Raw genomic sequence first — 17831 nt, 5'->3', positions numbered from 1 at the left:
CATGTTTCCAGCGTGAGCTCCAAATCAGTATTTCAACTAGAGTTTGCTTCTTTAGCATTTGCCTTCTTTCTCTCACTGTATCTGTCTCTCTCTCTCTCCTTCTCTCTTTACTAATTAAATAAAAATAAGTGGGAGACATCAAGACATTCTGCTTCTAAATACTTTAGCATGTGGTTCATAAAGAGTGAAAGAATCCTTCATAACCACAATATCATTGTCACAATAAAAAATCGAGGTGCAAGAGGCTCTAAAGCTCTTTATATTTGAAAGATGCCTTTATCGCACTGGAAACAATGTGCCCGTTGAACCTAGACGTTATTTCTACTTCCTAGTGAGTACTGAGCTACTATCTCCTTACGAACCAGTAGAGATGAGCGAGGAAGGAATTCTGTGGTCCGAGAATTGAATTGTTCTGCTTGTCGTATCTCTTAAATCTCCTTTTTTGTTGTTGCTGTGGGTGGTTGTTTTATTTTGCTTGTCATGTCTCTTAAATCTCTTTTATTCCAGAACAGCCCACCACCACTTTTTTTTTTTTTTTAAGTCTTTTCAGGACATTGACATTTCGTTAAGTCCACGCCAGTGGAGTTAGACAATGACCCCCATCTGGATTTGTCCAGTTGTGTCCTCACGATTGGGTTCAGGTCACATGGGGTGACCATTTTTACCAGTGGACCACCATAGCGCTTACTGCTCACTCTATCTTAGAACCATAGATACTTCTTAGAAAGAAATAAAGACTATGAGTTGACCTTTTAAAATATTTAAAGTACCAAAGGGAAGAAGTAAAGAATGTTTTGCTTGTTTTTCAGCCGGATTCTTTAGCTTAGGTTGGGGCCGGGTATCCATGAGGTGTGTGTGAATCTTGCAATTTCTGAGCGTGTTTATAAAAGATTCCTCCAGCCTCTGGAGTTTGACTCAAAACCTCCCTGTTTTCCTCCACTGGGAGATTTTTGAACTTGAGAGTTTCGAAAGTGATTGTTCATTATCCAAACTCTTTGAAAAAAGAAAAAGGGGTGGGCGGCGCTGTAAAGGAAGGATCTCAGTTGCCGGGATAAGGGACAAAATTGATGACTTTCCCACTGATTCCTCGGCCAGTTCTGCTCCTCCCCAATCCCCACTTCTCCAGAGATTAAAACATACTTGAATTGGAGAAGTCGTTTCCTTCCTTCTGTTCGGTGCCAGTTCTCAGAGGAAAACAGCCATTTTGCTCTTTGATTCCTGTAGCCCAGAGACAGCAATGAAAGAACCTGCTGCTTCCTTGGGTATAAGGCTCTCATCTGGGGGGCTGCGAGGCAGGAAAGAGAGGTGTGGGGTGGGTGGGTGGGTGGGTGGGTGTGTGCATCAAGCGTGGGTGTGAGAATGATTTTCCCCAGGGCTGGTTAGTTGGCCTGGAGCCCAGAGTGCACCATTCATCTACCTTAAATTGCACCACGAAGCAGAGATGGCTGGGGGAAGTCACTGAATGGCCCTGCCACTTGCTGCCAGCTTTCACTGTGTCTCCTGGATGTGGGACGTCCCAGGAACCGATGCAGTTTTCGGTCTCCTCCGGGGGGGAGTAAAAGATGCCCCTCTCAGTGGGTCAGGAAGCTGGAAGTGAATCCTACTAAAATGTGGGTGATCTTCCCACAAAAAGTCAAGAGCTGGATCTACTCTCCTGTTCCTGTGGTCTCATATCACCAGATGCGGGGACGCCTGCAGTCTTTAATCATAAGTCCAGTTGCTAAGTGCTGAGTGGAGGGTACAGATCAAAGTGCTCTTGATACAGACATGGAATCTGTTCAGACATCTGATGCTCAAAAAGGTAGACCCAACTGGATCCACTTTGATCTGAGATTGTTTACCTTTAACATTCAGCTTCAGGTTGTAAGAACACGAAACGTGAAGTGGGCACGTCGATAAACCTGGCTGCAACATGCAATCGATATCTTCAGGTTCTGGTTACGGACGCACGAGTTGAAAGAACAGGGTTTTTTGTTTGTTGTTTGTTTTGGTTGGGCTTGGTTTAGTTTGGTTTGGTTTGATTGTTGGACTTTTCTGAAACCAGGAGACAATTTTGGTCAGGCCACAGGGAGGATTTGGCTGAGCCCAGGGTAGCCCACTCTTCTGGTTTGTCTGGGATTAGAAATTGCTCAGGGGATGAGGGACCTTCAGTGCTGACCGCGGGACAGTCCTGGGCAAATCAAAATACTTGGTCACCCTCGTAAGGCCAAAATGTGCAAAGCACCTAAAACATCGCCTAGTCCAATTGGTCTGATATTTCAAGATCAAAGAATCTAGAGAACCAAAACACTCACTATGTAGTGAATAAAAAAAATCATTAAATGATATCTTACATGCTAAAAGGCTAATGCGCCTTCAGGACACCCTGTAAACAGCTGATCAAAAATAGTTAAGTTGAGATTTAAGGAAAAAAAATGTGCATCAGAAATCTGAAATATTATATGGTTTTTAAATTTTCTAAAACAGCCAAATAAGAAATAGAAGAACTGTCAAGTCAAAACTGTAAGATTTTTCCATTATTCATGTATCTCAATTTCTATGAGCATTTTAGGGGTGATTTGTTCTGATTTATGATGGGCTCCACATATAAGTTCGAAATCAACCATATTTGTATATAAGAGCTGATACGTCTCTGTTAACTATATTAACTTATCAGAAAGAAAGGTTGAACGTATCTATTTTTTCAAAAATGTAATAATGGCTTGCTTTAATTATAAACACAAGTTAAAAAAATCATATGAGTGATTCCGAAAATCCAAATGCTTTGGAGATTTTTTGTGGGTTCTTTTTTTCTCAAGATTTTATTTATTTAATCATGAGAGACACACAGAGAGAGGCAGAGACACAGGCAGAGGGAGAAGCAGCCCCCCCAGCCCCTCCGGGGAGCCCGATGCGGGACTCAACCCCGGGACCCCGGGGTCACAACTTGAGCTGAAGGCAGATGCTCAACCATTGAGCCACCAGGCATCCCAGATTTTTTTGTGGTTTTGAAACTTCTTTTTAGTTGTAACAGCTTTATAAAATAAAATTAAAAAAAAAAAAAAAAAGCTGTGGGTAGTCACCAAACTAGATATCTAGGTATTTTAAAACAGTCTTAGATGCTCTGAAATCCTGCCAAATGTCCCCCTTATAACTAAAAATCTGAATTGGTTCCATCATGGCAAATTCAGAAAAGCATTGAAAAATATTGAAAAGCATTTTTCAAATAGTACTTAGGACATTTACAGTTGAACAAACCTAAAGCATGATGGAATTCTGATGAGCTGCTATTGCAAATTGGAAAGCTTAATACTTTTTTTTGGAATGCTTCTTTATACAGTTAAGTCAGCTCATAACAATTAAATTTTCTCTTTGAAATGATAATTTCACGGTAAATACTTTACATGCATTATCTGATTTAATCCTCATAACAATGTGAAACATTATTAATTTCATCGTAAAAGATGAAGAAACTGGGTCACAGAGGGGTTTAGAATCTATGGAAGCACAAATAGTAAGAGACAATCTGATTCAGAAACTCTCACTCTTAATTACCACCCAACGCTACCTCCAGCGAACTTTTAAGTGATGATGCTGGGAGGGAAGCCCCTATGGGAGAGAAGCACAGCCAGGTTGGAATGGAGAAGACCAGAAGGACGTAGTGTCGGAGAAACCAAGGAAATACAGAGAGTGTTTCTAAAAAGAGAGAGTGGTCAACTTCGCCAAGTGCAACACCCAGGCCCAGAAGCTAAGGAGCAGAAAAGGATCTTGCACCTTGGCCCCCAGGGGCTTTTGGTGACGACAGTGGAGAAAAGTTAAGGGACAGTGGGGACAAAAGCCAGATATCTGTAGGAGGTAAGAAAGCAAAGTTAGGGGTCGAGTCCACCCCCTCGAACATTTGAAATCTCAAAGAAGAGAGAGCCTTGATGGTGGCTAAAGAGAAACATGGCCAGTTTGCTTCCCTGGGAACCTTGGGGAGGGAAAGCCTGGGGAGGCAGGAGAGTGGGGCCATGACTTAGGAATGAGATGCCACCAAGTTCTGAGTGGCCTGAGGGCAGTGACATGGGTCGGGGACCTACGGACCTGGACTTGAGAAAGGAGCAAGCCAGCCCCTGAGACCAGAAGACAGATTGTTGGAACCAGTGTGGGTATGAACAGATGGAGGCATGTAGGTACCTGGCTGGTGGCTGATGGAGGGCTTACCTGGGACCTAAACGTTCTCAGCGTAGGGACAGCAAGGTCACCTGCTGGGGCAGAAGAGGGCATTAAAGGGGGTCAGAAGGACTTTGGTGAGTGTGGGGAATCTTTGAGGGACCTGGCCCACTCTGAGCAGTACAAGCATTGGCAGGAACTTCTGAGGACCCTGCTGGGACGGGAGACCAGTTGTCTGCAGTGTCTCTGATTTGCAAGTGATGCGTCTTTTCATCCGGTGTCTACACTCCTGAGCGTGGGAGTGGAGGAGGCAGAGACACTCCGCATTCAGTTTCGTGCAGAGGCACTGAAAGGATGCAACAAGCAAGAAGTAAGATGACTGGCTGTCAGCCATTAGGGTTCTTCACCATGTTCTTCAGGCCAGATATGGAATGAGCTCCCTGCACCAGTAGCTGGAGGTCCTTTCTCGCTGTTTCCTATTTTCCAACGCCCCCATTCAAGACCTAGGCAGCCAAAAGTTAAATCATATGCCCAGGAAATCTCAGGATATTCCTGAGAGAGTTCAAATATTTCAGAGTGTGGGAGGTTGACCTACAAACACTGCTCCTGGTGTGTAAGGAAATGAACTTTTCAATCAGAACCTTCCAGCAAAACATCAGAAGCCAAGAAATGTACACTAACGTCTACACATCCTGCAGAGAAAATGGATGGCTGTGACTCTAAATTCAAAACAATATTTGTAGTGTGGTCTCCAGAAGAATTTCTCTCCCCCTGACAGTCACATTTAAGAATGTGTCCAGGTTTGACAATCACTCTACTATAAAAAGCCCTCCCTTGGTTCACATCAGTGACAGAAATGTCACATTTCCTCACCTGAAAAAAAAAAAAAAAAAAAAAGAATCTTAGAGTTAGGAGAGAGGTGTAAGATCCTTTCATTCACTGCTTTTCATTTCCAGGGAAAGAAACAGCAGCCCAAGGGGGTGTTTTGTAGCAAGAATCAGAATGAGACTCTAACCCCACTCTTAATATCCCGCTATCCCTCGAGTTAGAATTTGACTTATTTGTCTGTTTGCTTGTTTTCTTTAAAATTGTTTGGGGTCTCATTCTTTAAAACTTTAAAAATAAGCATTTTAAAGCATTTCAGAAGACTTCTAGAGACATTTTTCGGGCCCTGGTAGGTTAGATGATGATTATACGGGGCAGGCTTAATATAATAAACAGTAGGGCTTTCTAGAGACTGTGTATCATGGACCAAAAACCTGCCCCAAGACCTACTATCTGAGAGACGGAATTATTAAGCTAACCTCTCTATATCTCTATTTTCTTTTCTGTCAAGTAGGTAAACTAATATTAGTTTACAAGGTTTTTATGAAAATCATCCACCAGGTACCTGACAGACAATGGGAAACGCAGAGTGTTTAAAAGAAAAGCTATTGTCACTGCTCTGAAAAGGCTTTGCTCAAATTCTCTGTGATTGCAGAGAAAACAAGCCATATTGGCTCCCATAGCAGAGGCCATCCTTGGGCTCCAGTTGGCGCCCCTGAGACCGCGGGGACGCTGCCCCTCCCAGGGGGACAGCCAGTTCTTCCTGCTGGAGCCTCAAGGACAGCACGTCTGCGAGATCCTCAAGTGCTAATGTTTCCATTTAAGGTGTTTTCTTTGCATCCTAACCTCCTGATGGTGGCGGGGGCTCCTTCAGTTTGCCTCTGGCCCCTCTTTCAGTCCCCAGAGTCCAGAGCAGGGTGGGGGGTGCTCCCAGCCTGTCCCGAGCACCCCCACCCCCTTTTGCATAGCACCTGCACCCTGGGTGATTTCTGCCTGTCTCCCTCAATACATCCTGAACCCCTCAGGGCCAAGAAAAAATGCATCTTGCTCTTACTCATCTTTTTTAGACAGCTATTGCCAGGCCTTGGGCCAATAACAAATATTTGTTGAGTGATGCGTCAATGACACACCGTCCACTTTACGGTTAAAACTCTACTCCTAACCATTTCCTTCCTACGAATCTGAGCAAGAGACCAGGTCCTGCGCCAGCCCTGCCTGGTGCTTCAGCTCTCTGGAGCACTCGGCTCCAATTCTTGATGAGCTAGTGGACATATCTGCTAATGGAACCGGGGTGTCCTCCCTGCCATCGAGGAAGGGAGCAGACAGCAGGCCCCCCCCGCCCTGCACCCCACCCCGCCTCTCTTCCATGCAACACGTCCTGAGCACCAGCTCATTCTGTGAGTGTCCCCATCTGGGGAGAAGCAGCTTTGGATAAGAAAGGAATCATCAAAGAGTCCGGCTGCCTAGACACAGAGCCCAGGAAGCCTTAGCTGTTTATTCCATCAGGAGTGAGACCAAGTTGGCATGGAATTGGCTCAAATTCCCCATGGTGCCAAGAGCCCAGGTCAGGAGGTACAGTCTGACTCAGGTAAGTGAGCCGAGAACAACCCACCTACCCCACATCGATGAGTCCTGCACTTATGGGGGCCTGCTCCGCAAATTGGGAAAGGGGACACAGGCCTTGTGTAGGAATGGCTAGCCCCGCAACACAGGATGAAGGCTGAAGCTTCACTCTTTCTTGAGGAGGGAAGCCAGAGAGAAAGGAATCCTTGCACGTCATCCTGCTGTCGAGGTGTGAAAGTGAGGAGAGGCAGGGGTCTCCACCGACTGCCCCCGCCGTGCTTGTTTACAAGCTACCCGCTGCCCTGAGAATGGCCCAAAAGGGCAAAAGCTGCCAGACACCTGTGCCTGTAGGATTTAACCCTTTTCTGCTCTTATTTGGACCAAGTTTCACACTGGCCAGGTGGTGGTGGCTTGGAGATGGCACAGTGGACAGGGGCTCCCAGGGGTGGGTGGGTGACACAGCTGGCTGAGCCCAAGTGAATGCACTGAACCAAAGGGCAGGTGGCCCCGTCACACACCGCAAGCTGCTGAGCTTAAGGTGCCCGTCCCCTGCCTCAGAGCCATTGGTCTGGGCAGGTTCCTCTCAATCTACTTAGTTCCATCACAATCCCAATTTTATATTTACCCCTCATGAGTTCCTTTCTTAATGTCGTTTTTGGTAGAGCAGATCAGGGACATCTCTCAAGGGCTGCTTCTGGAGGCTTTCTAGGATCTCTGAATTCTGGAATACGATTACAACAAGGAATTATTCCCTCCCCCCCCCACTCCTTTTCCCCTCCCCATTTCTTTGATGAGAGGCTAAGTAGAGGCTTGCACACCGTCAATGCCCCGGATGGGGGCAAGTGAGGCTCAGGCGCTAAGACGTAGCTCCCACCATCCTGCTTCTGTCAAAGCCTGTGAAATTCGAATCAACTACAAATTTCTACTTTCCATGGCCTGACAAGGTAACTTGTGAGTGACAAAAACCTCCATGGTCAGCCTGCTAAGGCCCTAACATTTACCCAAATCCACGTAGCTGTCTTTGTGGCCCATGTGTCAGGTAAATGTCAGTATTTCTGCTCAGCTTGCTTTCTGCATCCATTTATTAATTCATCATTCAGGAAACCACTGGTTGAGCCCTATGTATCAAACCCACAAAATACAAAATTAAATGAAACAGAACTTCTTATCCTCGCAGACCATGCAATATATTAAGAAAAGATAAATAAAAACGTATTACAAATTGCTGTGGGCCAGAATTGTTTTGTTTTGTTTTGTTTTGAGGGTGGATATCTTTTTGTTTAAGTCAGAAGCCTACAAACAAAATAGATTCTAAGAACAAAATCCTGGACGTAAAGCAAATTTATTACGCAGGAATCATGGTAAATTATCCTAGGGAAATTGAGAATAGGGAAGCGTTCACCTTGATGCCATTTTGTACTGATTTGCACCAACTCCCTGAGACGATGGCAAATGTGGAGAATGTAAATAACCAAGGTGAGAAGCTGACCTGAAACAGTCCACAGCCAGATGTTTCCCTATAATCAAATCACAGACAGTAATGTTCACACGTTTCCCCAGGACTCATTGCAATAAAACTCAGCTGGTGAGATTCCTTTGTGAACTACTTTCCTAAGAAAATTTTTGTTATAAGAGTTCACAAAAAATTTATAGTGTACGTTTGTCTCTAGCTTAGAGCCAAAAGCTGAGAATACTACTATCTTATGGTTGTGATAAAGGACAAATACAAAGATAGAAGTAGGACAAATTGTTATAATGACATACTGCACAGTACTTTAATAATAACAGCTTTATTGAGACATATATAATATATATAATTCACATACAGAGTATACATTTCACCCATTTGAAACGTGTCATCGTTGCTAGCTTATTCACAAAATTGTACAGCTATCACACAAATCAATTTTTAGAACATTTGCATCACTCTTAAAGAAACCCCATGCCCGTCGGCTGTCACTTCTTATTTGCCTCTAGCCTTCTCAATCATAGGCAACCACCAACCTACCTCCTATCTCTACGGATTTGCCTACTCTGAGCATTTTATATAAATTGATTCATACAGCAAGTGATCCTTTGTGACTGGCCTCTTCCACTCAGCATGTTTCAAGGTACATCCATGTAATAGTGTGTATCAATACTTCATTTCTTTTGATTGCCAAGTAATATTCTATTTGATGAATACACATTTCATTTATCTATTCAGCAGCTGGTGGGCATCAGAGCTGTTTCCATCTTTTAGCTATTATGAATAATGCCTATGAACATTCATGCATAAGTTGTTTTTTTTGTGTGTGTGGACATGCATTTTTATTTCTTTGAGGTATTTAACCAGAAGTAAAATTGTTGAATCATATGGTAACTATGTTAAGCTTTAACGAAATGGTGAGGCTGTTTTACCAAGAATCTGCACCATGTTACATTCCCACCAGCAATCGGGACCCTGTGAGGGTCCTTATTTCTCCACATCCTCAACAACACTCATTCTCACTGATTTTTTACATAGTAGCTATCCTCATTGGTGTAAAGTGCTGGCTCATTGTGGTTTTGATGACTAATGATGTTGAGCATCTTTCCATCTAGCTATTGGCCATTTGTATGTATTCTTTAAAGAAATCTCTATTCAGATCTTTGTCCATTTTTAAATTGGGTTGTTTATTTTTGTGTACAGTACTTTTAAAGTTCACAAAATACTTGCATGTTTATTATTTTCAATATCTTGTACAAACTAGTGTTTTGAGTCTTATTATTATTATTACATAAGGTAGGAGAATGGAAACTCGGAGATGTCAACTGGCTTGTCAAGGTCACTTACCTTTCAAGTAGCAAAGCTGAAACTTGAACCCAGCAGCGGTCTATCTCCTGCCATAACCGTAAGGTCTGAAAAAGGAAGAAAGACAATTTTCCTTGTATCCTACCTGATACTGACTAGGCCACTCATGATGTTCTAATGTCATTAAAGCAAATGTTACTAGAATTTCTCTACTAAATATTGCTCCCAAGGAGACAGTCAAGCCAGAGCATTCAATATGGATTGCATGGATGACCACCTAGGAGTATTTCTTGATGAGAGTTTTTTTTTTCCAAGGCTGCCATTAAGTGCTCTGAGAGCTCAGAACATAAAAATACATTTCAGAACAGTCGTCTTGCCGTGACCATCACTAGCCTAAAATCACACCGCTCTATGAGGTCTTACAGAAGTCCTGTTTTTTTATTCTTCACCTCAGAAAGGGAACTCTTCAACGTTTTCATGATTGATAAGAACTTCTAGATGCTTCCAGATGCAGTAGGTAAGTCATTTTATAGGATCAGTGGAAACCATCAAAAAAGGTTCCGACAGTCTAGAGAGTTCCAAAGTACCTCAGAACACAAATCAAGGACCACTGAGTTCACATGATAAGCTTTGTGTCAATTTTAACATGCACATAGTACAAAAGTTACAGAGTTGGAAAAAAAAAAAAAACATCAAAAAACGAGGTAAGGTAGAGAAATATGGACCCTGGAGTCAGGCAAAGGAGTTCAAAGGAGGGCATCTCAGTAGCTTGAACTTTAAATAAGCTATTTATTTTATATGAGACATGTTTCTGGTTCTCTTCTGTATAAATAAATAAATAAAGTCCCCTTCCACATTGTCACAATATTAAGTGAATTGTGTATATAAAGTGCTGGGAACATTACACTCAATAACGGTGCCTGATTTATGAGAGTAGAAAAGAACATTTGTAAGATCTTTGCAATGTCAGTTCCATTTTAAATTAGTAGCTCTAAAAAAAGGAATACTTTTCCAGACCCATGTCCCAAAGGGCATATTTTAATATAGGAGGAGGGGAAAAGAATGTTCAAGGCAATAAGAAAGCTCTTGGCAACATGGCGTAAGACTATGCTCGGCGGCTCATGTATCACTGGGAAGATCTATAACTTTGAACCAAGAATACAGACCGACAGTATAGATGCAAAGCAGTGTTTAGATGGAGACGAAATTTCTTTCTTTGTTCTTCACCTTCATAAATGACCCATCACTCATTCTTTCAACAGGACCTGACATGATTTTACCTGTAATTCTCAGATTTTATTTTTCATTGGATGGGAGATGGCAGATATACTTTATTAAAGGCGTAACTTGATATAAACATGCCTTTGCAAGCTAATGATACTTTTAAGATTGGTGTTAAGATGCACATGCCCCCATCAGATTCTGGGAAAAAGGAAAACGTACGCCCAGAGGATACTCTCAAGCAAGTACAGTGCAGACGAGGCCTACCATTTTGGGCTCAACGTGAAGGACTCCAAGCAAACTGATCAGAATTTTTAACGGAGCCTGTTCAAAAGAAGTTTAACAAACTTCTGCAACATTTCAACAGGAAAAAAATGAGACCTAATACTAGCCACTGACTTTATTAGCGAAGGAGAACATTATACATATAATATTTACATGTTCTCTTCTGTGATTTGTATGTTTTTAAACATATATGTTTCTGTGACTTGTATGTTTTGTATGTTTGTAATATTTTCCCATTTTCCTATTACAGTGTGTATCTTTTTCAATGTTATTTAGAGGTTTTAAGATGAGGATATTAATAGGATTGTCAAATACAAAGCAAATATTTTCCAAGTTTCTGCTTGCCTTTCCATTTCGCTTTTTAAATTATTGATGTAGGGGCACCGGGGTGGCTCAGTCAGTTAAACGCCCAACTTGACTGCAGCTCAGGCTGTGATCTCAGGGTCTTGAGACCGAGCCCCCACTTCAGGCTTCACGCTCAGTGGGAGAGTGTCTCTCTTTTCTTCCCCTTCTCCCTCTCCCTCTCTCAAATGCACTCCCTCTCTCTCAGATAAATAAATTAATCTTTTAATAATAAATTATTGATGTAGACATATCCTTCATTATAATGTAGTCAAATCTGTCTCCTCCTTTGTGATCTCTTGCATTGAAATATCTCCCTGTTTCTTCAAACCGTATTTTACAACCCTAATGGCATCTAATGTGACAGAGAGGCCTGCGAGATAAGGGTAGTGAGTAGCTATTCAATCAAATAATTAGGATGCTTTGGGTCACTTTTAGAAAGCAATTTCTGTATACTTGGGAGTTTTGACCCCAGATCAGTAGAGTATAAAAGGTAAGTCCAGACGGATATCTCAAGAGCCTTGGTATGAACGCAAATAGGCACTATCAACGTCGACGGCTAGGGAAAATGAAGAGCTGAGTTGAAGATAGTGACCTCAGTCTTTTACTCTGGCAGCTGTGATGTGCCTTCAGACACACGGTGTCCTTTCCTCATGACGGCTGTGGTGCTCTTTCGTGATTAACTCTATCCTCAGAAAGAAATTCTATGACCCTATATTAGGTGATATTTCAGGAGGCAGAGAGGGAGGTTACGCATCATCATGATAGTGGTCACACGTGAGCTTGAAAGCTGTGAAGTGTTTCCCTACGTTATTTCATTTTAGCTTCAAGTATCAGAAAGGGATAAGTAGAGAAGTATCGTCCTCTCCAACTTACAGAAGAAAATGAATTCCAGAGTTTAAGCAACTGACGAAGCCCAGCATGGTCCCCCAATGTGAAATTCCGGACCATAGTTTGCTCCCCATAAACACAGATACAGTGAACGAGACAAGATAGAAAAGGAGCAATTAAGAGCGCCCAAGAGAATACACCCTAGCATCAAACGAAATGCCATAAAGTACTACAACGTGCGCAACTAGTAATAAATACCCAACGGGTAGCTGAGACAGGATCATATCCCCATTGCCTGATTATTAGAGAATAGTTGACGGAAATAGGAGTATTTCAAATGGGAGTTGGATTTTGACACGTAGACTGAAAGAAAGCAGCGCAGACAGGGATGAAGAGACACAGCGTTAGGGTAGGGATGGAAGGCCTGGGGTAGGGGAGAGGAGGCAGGGAGGAGGCAGGCCAGTTGGAATAACCTTGTTAGGAGCAGATACTCCGCTGGAGAGGGAAAGTCCACGTTTAAAGGGCCTAGAATATCAGGGTGAAACGTTCAAAACTGAACCCGTCAGCAACGGAGAAGCATGGCAGGTATCTTCAGGGGGGAGGGAAATGATTAAAGAGGTGTCTCTTAGGAAGACTCGCGTGTTCAGTACACGCAGAACACAGAGAAGGAAACAGTTCTGAGAGGCTAGGAAAAAAGAGCTAAAAAGGCTAGAACCACCCTCCAGATGTGAAGCGACGTCCTTCTGATGGCATGAGGAGAGAAAAGCGCCGGGGCAAACTCAGGGTCACGGACGCTCAAGAAACATCGTCCCAAGAGCTCAGTCCCAGGGGGCAGAGATTTTCCGATGCCCTCAAAGGAAGATGGGCAAAGAGATATATTTTTATATCTTTCTGATCTCTACTGTTTGGACCCCCCCCCCCCCCCACCGTGCCCATGTAAGCAGGTGCCTAGAAAACCTCAGTTGCCGGCTCCTTGTCCAGGGCCCTGGAGGTGACACAGCCCAGGAGGTCATTTGTTGAGACACCGTAACTAGACTTGTGAAAACGGATGAGCCCTCGGATGCAACACAGGTGGATATTTTTAAAAATTAAAGGCCCAAGGAGGAAGATGGGCAGAGGGGTCACAGTTACCGGCTGGGAGAAGCTAACAAAGGGGGTCCAGGGAGCAGGGCGGAGAGGCAGGCCGCTGCGACAAGTGCACAAGGGCCTCCTGTGCACTGCAAACCTGTGGAGGGCGAAGCTCATGCAGAAAGCAGAGTTATTCTGCCGAAGAGACCCATTTGAAAGGGAAATAGAGGTCAGAACCCCACTCTAACGTGGAAATGGGAAACCGCCAGATGTTCCCAGGCTGTGGTATAGTTCATAAAGGGCGGAACTGGCGGATGATGAGCCGAGCCAGCTGGCATCGTGGAATTTATGTTCCCTGTGTTATGCGAAATGTACGATCATAACAGAAAGATTAAAAACCTGAGTAGGTTCAGGGAAGGGCACGGAGCCGTGTAAATCAAAGTTTACTGTAATAAATCTAGCTAACAGCAGAGGGCCCCCTTCAACGCCTGGCAAGCTCTCAAGGCAGACAAACGCCAAGGGGAGGAGCTTTCTGTTTTCTGGCAACTTCTACTAGCAGTGAATATTTTCACACCAAAAGTTTTGGGGGGGCGGGGGGAACCCAACTAAACACGTAAATTAAACTAAAGTAAAATAAATAAATAAATTGCAAACATTGTTTTTGGAACTTCAGGTCCTAAGATTCCTTTCTCTGATTTTTTTTTAAAAACTGTGTCTTTTGTCAATGAGAAACTATCTGAAGTTATTAATGCAAGAACTAAGGGTGGTCTGGTTATAAAATGCCTGGAGATAGTAGAGTGACAGCAAGTTACAACCCAGAACAATAAAATACTTAGTGATTATGATACTGAATCCGCCAGTAGGATTTCTTTTAAATAAATATAAAGATCTCTAGAATGGTAATATGTGCTCAATATGGGAAAGAAGCAAAAATAGAAAGAAAATCAGTAAGCTTACCCCCCAGATCTATTAATTAACATTTTCTGTTTTTCAGTCTCTTTTGTGTATAACTTTGCATCCATGTTAATATGCAGTCAGATTGATTATCATATACATACAGAATGTATAATTTTCACCTTGCTTAAATAATTAACATTTTAATAAAACATTTCATATCCTGCTACAAAATTTAACTGTTAATAATTACATAATATGCAGCCTTATAGGTCCTAAAAGGTACTTAACCAAATATAGTTGGATATCTAAGCACCTTCTAAATGTTCTTTTTACATAAATATAGTAATATCCTTTTGCTTAAAATCATTTTTCTGTAATTGTGACAACTCCTCAGGCTAGTTTTCAAGATAAAAATCCTTAAGAAGGGAATAGGAAATAAGGAGCCTGTTTTAACAGAGCTTCTGTTGAAGTGGAGCTGGCCACTGGGTGGGGCAAGGAAATGACCATTTTCAACCACGCTGCTGCCCCTGAAAGACAACCGATAATGACTCCTGGGAAATAACCCGCGAGCAGCACAGAAAGCACGGAAGGAGGCACAGCTAGGGTTTGATAATGAACGTGAGAAGCACATTGTGGCCACACCTATGCTTGTGTGTTTTTATATGGCATTCAAATTTTTTATATGTTTTTACACTGAGCTGGGAAAATGGACATAGTACATTCTGCTGTGGATGCATAACTATTCTCTTAATTCATCATATTGTTGTTTTAAGATTCTGAATTAATGGAAATACTAGCTAATATCAAAAAGAGATCTGATCGGGACTCCTGGGGGGCTCAGTGGTTGAGCGCCTCCCTTCGACCCAGGGTGTGATCCAGGGGTCCCAGGATCGAGTCCCGCATCAGGCTCCCTGCATGGAGCCTGCTTCTCCCTCTGCCTGTGTCTCTGCCTCTCTCTCTGTGTGTCTCTCGTGAATAAACAAAAAATCTTTGTTAAAAAAAAAGATATCTGACCATAGAAATACATAAAAATAAAAGAATGGATGGGTTGGGTCATTAAGAGAGAGGGAGAGAGCGAGAGAGAGGCAGAGCTCTATTGGAGGAGTCAGGCCCCTGGACGTGTGAAAATTCTGAGGCCTGGACTGAGCAGACCTCAGTCTCAGCACCTTTTCACACGTGGTATCTGCAGAGCTGGGCTTTTCCTTTTGCAGCATATTGTGAAGTGTGAGTGGTGTGATGACTGAGCACTGAAATCTGCAGTCAGAGTCAGATGATGTGGGTTCAAGTTTCTCCCTGATTATTACCAGATGTGTGATTTGGGAGGCGTTTAGGAATCCTTGACATTCGCTTTAGGGGTATTAAAAAAAAAAAAAAAAAAAAGACAGTAGAATGATTTCTATCACCCCTCTAATGTATTTCAGACCATCCACCTGATGACACAGACAGCATTTCCATAAAATAGCCATTTTTGGCCTGTAATCCCCATATCCAAACTCACAAACTAGAAACACAAGAGGGCTGCACTCTGCAACCAGGGCCCTTTAGCAAATTGGGGTTTGCAGAGAGTGGACACCTGATTGGTTAAACACCAAGCCGTTTTAAATCAAATTAAAATCCCCTTTAAGTTTTTTATATTTTAAAAGTTAAGTATTTTGAATCGTTTACAAAGCACATTACTCCATGTAGTGTACTATAGTTTATCCATATTTTCACCCAGCTACTTTTAACTTTTTATCAAAAATATGGATAGACTTTGTCTCTAAATGTTGTCATTTGATTTGCATATTGCCCTTAGAAAGGATAATGATTTTTCAAAGGCAAGTTTTACTGCTAGTCAGGGATGGCCCTCATTTGAATACTGATATTTTTATTTAAATACTTATGTCTGATAGCTTCCTTGGATTCACCAAGGTACATCACTAACTACACCATGAACCAGCAAATTCCAACCCTTCAACTCACCGGCCCAATCCAGCCAGCAGCCTGTTTCTGTAGAGCCCACAAGCTAAGAATAATTTTTAAATTTTTTAACAGTTGGAAAAAAAATCAAAAGAAATACAATATTTCATGACACATACATATTCTGTGACATTCCAAGTTTAGCATCCATAAAGTTTTGAATCTCTTTAATAGAAAATTTGTGGAAATTTTTTTTCTCTCTTGTTACATAAGTACTTGCATAATATCCTCAGTTTTGCCTCTTGGCCTACAAAGCCTAAAATATTTTATTTGCTATCTGGCTCTATACAGAAAAAGTTTGCCAAACCCTGAGCTATGCCAAAACCCAAAACCATTATTCAGTGCTCTTTGGGCTCTTTATAAATAATTAAAGGCTTTGCCTCCTGAGCATTAGAAGCAAATAGTCAAGAGCAGAGGTTCCCAAAATTATCTGCACTCTGGAATGACCTGAGTAGCTGCAGAGAACACTGATGTTTGTGTCCAACCCCAGAGACTATGACTTGACTGTCTGAGGTATGCCCTCTGTTTTGAAAGTTTTAAAACATGCACAGGTGATCCTAATAGGGAGTTTAGGAACCACTGATTTGGTACTTGGGCAAATTCTAGCCACCAAACTTCACCTGAGCCTTCCCTCCTGCCGATTGCCCAACATATGGCCCATTGCAGCTGCCCTAAACCCTTCAGCTCTCCTCAAGCCTCTCCTTCTCAGGGCCCCATGCTCCACTTCTAGTCCAACTGAGAGGTTCAAGGCCAATTCATTACCAAGTTTGCCAAAAAGAATTGAAGTTGATTCTGTTCTGTCCAACTCTTCTAGATAGAATGCACCATGGTGATCTAAAATAGATCTTGAGGGGCACCTGGGTGGTTTGGCCAGTTAAGCATCTGCCCAAAGGCTCAGGTCATGATCTCAGGGTCCTGCGATCGAGCCCTAGGTCATCGGGCTCCCTGCTCAGCGGCAGCCTGTTTCTCCCTCTCCCTCTGCTGTTCCTCCCACCTGTGCTCTCTCTCTGTCCCTGATAAATAAATGATTAAATAAATAAATAAATAAATAAATAAATAAAGTCTTGAATCCACCTGAATTTCAGTTCCCGTTTCTTTATTCGTAAGATATGCGAGCCCAAACAAATTGTTTAATCAGTTTGACTATCAATTTCCTCATTCATAAAGCAGGATTAAGAATAAAACCTACCTCCTGGGGACCTTTAAGAGCACTCAATGAGATTTGCTGGCTAAAGTGTGGTCCTCGGGCTAGCATCATTAGCATCTCTTAAGCACTTGTTAGAAATGCAGTCTCACCTTCCACCCAGAACTTCCAAATCAGAGTCTGCATTTTAATGAGATCTGATAGTGATTTGTGTATACATTTAAAGTTTGAGGATCAAAGAATGCTAGCAAGATTTTATTTCACCAGGTGGCCAGGCTGAGTTTCTTCTACAACAATGCCTAATAAATATGTTGGTGATGCCCTTGAGGATGGCTTTCATGTACAAAAAATTTTTTAAATTCCTTAAGGTAAAAAAATAAAATAAATTGATTTGTCAGCCATGTACAAAAATAATTTGAAATTAAGAGAAACTGGGATAGGGGCAAGGGATGATTAAAAAGTACAAGGCCACCTTTATACAACTTAGAAAAAGATACTCCCTCTGAGCCTTCATGACCTCACAGGTGCACACCTGGTGAGCTGACGGTGTCCTTGTGCAATTCCGAATAACATACTCCTCTGAGCTGCTGTCATCCTGTTTCAGACCACACGGCTTGCCAAATGCAGCCAAGGTCTCAGCCAGTTGTCCTGGGGCAGTATGTGGCAACACTTCAGAGGTGAGATTAGATGAGGCGTAGGGTGTGGTTAGTTGGAATGGAAAGAATGAAAAGCAAAGGGTGGATCCCAGAAAAAATGCCAAAATTGTGGAGGGCCATGGGGAAGAGGTAGGGT

Source organism: Vulpes vulpes, chromosome 1 (assembly GCF_048418805.1).
Source record: "Vulpes vulpes isolate BD-2025 chromosome 1, VulVul3, whole genome shotgun sequence".
Taxonomy (NCBI): Eukaryota; Metazoa; Chordata; class Mammalia; order Carnivora; family Canidae; genus Vulpes; species Vulpes vulpes.
The sequence above is the reverse complement of the archived record's forward strand: the minus strand, read 5'-3'. Positions refer to the sequence as shown.